The following is a 6,395-nucleotide window of genomic DNA, read 5'->3' as shown; positions in this document are numbered from 1 at the left end:
TTAAGAATTTGTGCAAGCTCCTCGCACAGCTCCATGAAGGTTTGTTTCCTTATTTGGAAGTTCTGATGCCACTGTTGGTCACCCCAGGTTCCCAAAATGATATGATCCCATCACACCATGGTTGTTCTCCTGCACCAGAAGCCACAGTCCATCCAAGGGCACACTGTGTCAATACTAGCATTCACCATATCTGTACCATATAAGCTGAATGAATTGTCACTGACCCCCCCAAGGTCAGCCAACTTCAACGTGTCAGAAAGTTCCGCCCAAATTCCATCCAGCATCTCACCAATCTCCCACTCCACTGTGCAACCACTTGTCCCACAATAAGGAGCAGGAGGAGAAGCAAATTATCATCCCATGCTCCAGTCTTCCAGGGAATAACAGTGAGGGGCAACATGATCAGGAACTGCCATTGGCAAGTGTGTGAAGATTGGACTGTAACAACAGCACACAGGGAAGTGGTTCCTAGAGCGTCTCCCGGTCCTCACAAAACCCTGAAAGGTAGCACTAACATTGCACAGTGACAGTGGCAGTGTGGACATAAGTATACACATGTACACAGGATTAATCCTGTGTCCAGCATAGCATAATATGCACATTTGGTGCACATATGGAGAGCACGGACAAGCATGTACACAGGCCAATAATCGAGAACTCGCACAAGTGTAGATATAGCCTAGACTGTATTTGCTTTACTTTTTTAAATATATTTAAACAATAAAACCTCCCCTAAGGTCTAGGTACCATAACAATTAATTATATGACCACCCAGCAGCAAACTATAATCACATACACACAGTGAATTAACTTTGCTATTCAATAACTCAGATCAGCAAAATACTCCCCTTTAGCTGCACATCCCTCCCAGGCACTTACTGTACTTTCTCCCAAAATACTGTGTCATCATTACTGTATCCTTTGGTACTCACATCCTGTGATATTTCATTTCCTACCTTTAACTATGAAGAAAAAAATTCTAATGCAAAATGAACATATTGCAACAATTTCTGAGGGGCCAGGAAGATACAGACTCCAGTAGTGGGTTACTTCTTAATTCTTGCGTGAAATTAAATGAGACAGACATAGATGACTACATCCTAGTCTAAATCAAAGTATGCATCTTCCTGAACAGGAATATTAGTTAGCAAGACCATCATGCAAGTTATAAGCCCTATGTGTAGCACATCACTTGCTACCCAAACATTTCTTCTATTTTTCAAGCTTCTTTCCTGTCCAATGCAAATATAAACCACTTCCACCTCTCTAAGCATGTCCCTCAGCCTTCTTCAGTCTTATTTCACTTTTAGATCAAGCATCTGCTTCTCAGTTTCAAAGCATTCCCTTCCTCTCTACCTATCTTTGTTCTCATTTTCTTCAACATCCATCCCTTCCCATTCTCTCCCTTAGCTCTAAGCTAAGCTTCTCTCCTTGTTACTCTCTTTGTCTCCTCCCACTTTCATCTTCATGGTTCCTTTCTTGCCTGCCTGTTACACCAGGAACAGCCTTCTTATTTGAGCCTAATCCTGCACCATTGAAGTCACTGTGCAATTTGCTAGTGGGACTGAATCGGGGATTAACGGACACCAAACTCCCTTCCTTTTCCATTCACAGACCTGCCTCTCAGGGTACGTCTACATTGTTATGCTATTCTTGTAGCTGAAGTTGCATATCTTAGGTCAATCCCCAGCCAGTGTAGACCAGTCCTCAGTGTTGTCCGGTTGCCACTCTTTGTATGCTAGGTGCAGTGTTTCCGTTCATGATTTTAGATTGCTTCCTTGAGGAAAAGCTTTGTTTTTACTTTCCACATACAGTTACAGTACCATCAGTATAACAGCACAAACTGCACTGGCTAGCTTCCAATTTGATTCAAGGTGCAATCCAAATAGTTGTTTTTCACTGCTACAGCACTTGCTTGGATGTTGTGTATCTCTCTCGTCATCTTATACTTTGGTAGTTGAGATCAGCAAAGCACCTGAGGTTTGCACGACTGGGGGCTTGTGGAATTCATTTTCTTCCTTGGCCCACTGAAGCTAGCATTTATGACTTTCAGGGGGCATTGCAAAGATTAAAATTATCCAGATTTTTAGGTACTGTGACTCACACTTTTTCCAGTACAAAGAACATACTCTGCACACAATTGTCTTCCTATAATTTTTTTCCATTTAGCAAAGAGACATCATACTTTCCCTACTTAGTGGCTCCATCTCACTTTTCCCCACACTGTCAACTTTCAAGCAACTTTGCCACCATTAATTTGTAGCTTTGAAATCTGCTATAAACCGTCATCCTAAAGATATTTTCTAACTGGAAAGTATACTACTTTCCTATAAACTTTTGATAGAAAGCTCCCTTTTGTCATTTAGCTCCATTTCATCTATTCATACTGAACCATAACAGCATGACTCATTTCAGTGACAAAACACCAACTGCCTACTGGAAAGTGAAGTATTATACTTTTACCTGAAGTTTAGAGTAAGGCTAATTACAGCTAATACCAATTGTACAAAATGGAAAGCAGAAGCCACTAAGTGATGCTATGGGAAAAGTCTGGTTAGTATGAAAAGTGAAAACAGGGTACCATCCAGATTATCAATCTGCCCATTTTTACATGTCTAGCAATCATCTCATTTCTCTAAGTGTAAATGGGGCCCATCGTCTCAACAATGTTATTTATGAAATCTAAGGAAATTGTACATTATACAGTTTTATACCAAGTTGCAGGCTGAAAATTGTGCATTTCAAAGAAGACTCCATGTCAGTGGGATGAAAGATCGAGCTTCTTTATGGAAGGATTTCTAGGAGGCGGTCTTGTTATATCAGATTTCCCCCCACCACCCTCTGATCATATGCCCCAGTAGAGTCAAGATTAGAAGATGGCTTCTCAGCTGAGTGAAACGCCAGCTGAGCTGGGGCGCACCACCATTAATTTCAGACAGCAGGATTGATGTGTTTAACAGATTCTGAAATACTGAAACCACCTTTAGGAGCTGGCTATGTGGAAAAATGCCAGAGTAATTTTTACCAGAGACAGATGTATATAGAAAATTCTTGTGTGTTTTCCAAACATCAGTGAAATTCCAGTCCAGATCTGAATTTTGCAACCTGCTTTCTTCTCTAGACTACGAACCTAATCAATTTCTAGACACTAAATGCTAACATATGTCTCTATGATGATGATTAATGTCCAGCCTGTGATGCCATCCATGAGTTATCCAAAAGGATTTGAAAAATGGCAAGAGTCATTCGAATGCTCCCTAGGCAGCCAACTTCTCTTACAATGCTGAGACGTCACAAACAAATAATACACATAGTAAGTCAAGTATTGCTAGAGAGACCCTAGCATCTTTTTTGCTGCCCAGGTATAAGACTGAGTGGTTTTACTATCTTGCTGGTGTTAATATTAACATACCAGGTCGAGGACACAATGCTTTACAGTTACAGTCCATCAATTTGCTAAGTATCCTCTCAAAGCACCTAATCAACATTCTGAGAGGATGCCTCAAGAGACAATAATGGCTAGGGCTGGCTGTCAGTACTGATGAGTAGGGGTAATCATAATATTTTGCAATAAACATCATCTTCTCTGTCTGCACAGCAAATGAAGGATGACAGCAACACTAGCACCTTCTAGTTATTTTAAAAAACAATTACCAAAGCTGACAATCTTTTCCAAACTAATTTTGGAGGAGGGGGGGCAATTCTTTGACTATTTAAGCACCAAGGAGCAAATTCAATGATACTGTGAACAGTAAACAGTGAAGGGGCAAAGGTGGTTTTAGGTCACTGATATATTCTCTGAATTGTGGCCACAAAGGGCTGCTCTAAGCTGTGGTTGGCTTGTAGAGATAGCTATAGGCTATTAGTAGGTCAGATAGCCAGAGCACACTTCTCTAATCAATGCCCTCCCATCAGGGGCACCGGAACAGGAGGGGGCAAGGGGCCATGGCCCTCTCACTTTTGCAAGTGGAGAGGCCTGGCCCATCCACTTTTCACCACGGGCCTGGCTCACTGCCCCTCTTCTTCCCCCCAAGGCCCTGCCCCCTGGCCAGGCTGGAAGCTGGAGCCCAACCTGGGTAAGAACAGCCTGGGGAGCCCGGGCAGCTGTGGGGAGCTGCAGACCCTCCACCTGCCCTGGGCGGGGGGCCCAGGAGGCAGGAACATAGGCCAGGGACTGCTGTTGGGCCCCCACCCAACCCAGGCAGGTAGAGGGGCCCAGGCTCCCCAGCCTGGCTCCAGCTTATCTTGGGGGTGGGGCCTCGGGGGGGAAATGAGGGGCAGGGCCAAGGAGGGGGTGGGGCCTCATGCCCCCCACACACACACTTTTAGGAAGGATCCATTGCCCCTGCCTCCCCTCCCCAGCCATGCCCCTGGCACAGCTCTACACATAATAGGAAATTCTCCTGCACACCTCATCCAAACACTCCTCCTCAGAGCCCGTGGCTGCGAAGAAAGCTGGAGAATCTGTGTTGGGGAGCAGGAGGACGAGATTCGGGGCTCTAGCCACCTTACAGAAGGGATCAAGATTGGCTGTAATTAGTGCAAATGGACTTAAAAGATGCTCTCTCCCTGGATGAGCTGAGCTACAGGACTGGGGCAGCTGCAAAACAAAATGTAAAGTCATGCCAGTCGGTGTAGTAACCCTGGCCCGGGCGCTAGCTGTGATGCAGCAGTGCAGGAGGCTGTCCAGGGCAGAGAGACAGCCAATGAGAGGGCAGCTCGAGCTGGGGAGGGGGCTTAGAATCGCCCAAAAGGGCTCTGGGAAGGCGTGAAGAGAGTGTGCTGGCCAGATTGGGGAAGTTCTGTTAGAGAAAGATGGACCGTGAAGGGTAGCATGCCAGGTGCCCAGCTCTGAGGGGCACAGAGCGTATGACTGATGAGGTTGACCAACAGGGCACTGACAGAGGGAATCCGGTTTGGGTGCCCGGGGAAATGGGTGTCGCTCTCTGCGGGCGGAGCTGTCGTTCGCAACTGGACCTGCTGGAAAGAGGTGACATCAGTGCAGCGCAGAAGCAAAGGACAGGCGCAGGATAAGAGAGAGGCGAAGGCAGGAGAGTAGGGGTGAAGCTGGACTTGGCAGCCAGGGAGAGAAGGAGCTGATTCTCTGTGGAGGTGACACAGCATGTTGTTGAAAAAATGTCTTTTATTGAGATGGTAATTTATAGTTTATCATTTTCCTAAGCAAGTATTTGATGTTACTTCATATTGTATCATTAGTCTATTATTTATATTACTGTTCCTGCCAGGTTTCTGGGTTTAGAATTTAGGCTTGTTTGTCTCCATCGCATGGGTTTGCCTCTGCCTCTCCTCACAGTAGGCATAGTCTGGCTGACGCCTGAGTCACTGCATAGGCAACAGTTTATACATGCACTAAGATACATTCATCTGCATGCTCCAGGCCATTGTTCTGTGGTAGGACAGCTTGGCAGAGGCATCACTAGAGGGGTCTACAGCATGATAAGAAATCTGAAGGCGAGGAGTTGTGCGTTGGTTTGTTGTGGTTCCCTCTTTGCCCCCCTTCCCAATTATTATGGTTAATTTCTCCATGATCTTTACTTACTCACCAGAGACAAGAAAATCTGATGACCTTGGTAAACATTGCAAGCTCTCAAAAGATGGATTTTCCCTTGTGTTGCTGACTGTTAACATACAGGGATTAAACGTGGAGAGGCTGAGTAACAGAGACACTAAGATAATTCACTTCAACAGCCTCAGGGGAGAGATTGGACCATAACCTGGCACTTGTGACACAGAACTTTAGAACAAGGGATTTTCAAACAAACAGAGGAAGGTAATCTAAAAGCCCCTAAATGTAAAGGAAGGAAATTAAAATCCTGAGACTCAGCTAACTGACTCAGAGAAGGTATCCAACAAAAAACGGAATCAGGAAGGCAAGGAGAAAACCAGTCTGGTAAAATTGCAAAATGCAAGAGAAGAAAGGAACATAAACCAAGGGAGGTGAAAGGTTAAAGAAGCGATTTTAAAGGCATGGACAAAAGCCTAACTCCCACTGACTTTAAAAAGGAGTAAAGACCCTGATCCTCAAAGGTATGTAGGCATCTAATTCCCTTGAGGATCTGAGTCTAAGAGCCTGCCATTTGTGCCTTTGAAAATCTTGACTTGGTAAGTTGACTTGATTTCTAACACTTGATATTGTAGATCCCCTGCCTCCCCCCCCATCTCTTACCACTGTGTTCCCCATCAGAAAACTTCCACATCATTTTCCTTTTGGGTTAGAAACATATTTTAATGCAAATTAGGATATTTCAGAGACAGTCCATTATCAAATGGTTTGAATACAAATGGTAACTAAAGGAATTACAGTGATTTTCTCTAGTCTATCCAGTATAACTTTTATTAACTGTAACACTGGTTAAGCCTGGGGCCAGCAGTTT

Source organism: Chelonia mydas, chromosome 7 (assembly GCF_015237465.2).
Source record: "Chelonia mydas isolate rCheMyd1 chromosome 7, rCheMyd1.pri.v2, whole genome shotgun sequence".
Taxonomy (NCBI): domain Eukaryota; kingdom Metazoa; phylum Chordata; order Testudines; family Cheloniidae; genus Chelonia; species Chelonia mydas.
The sequence above is the reverse complement of the archived record's forward strand: the minus strand, read 5'-3'. Positions refer to the sequence as shown.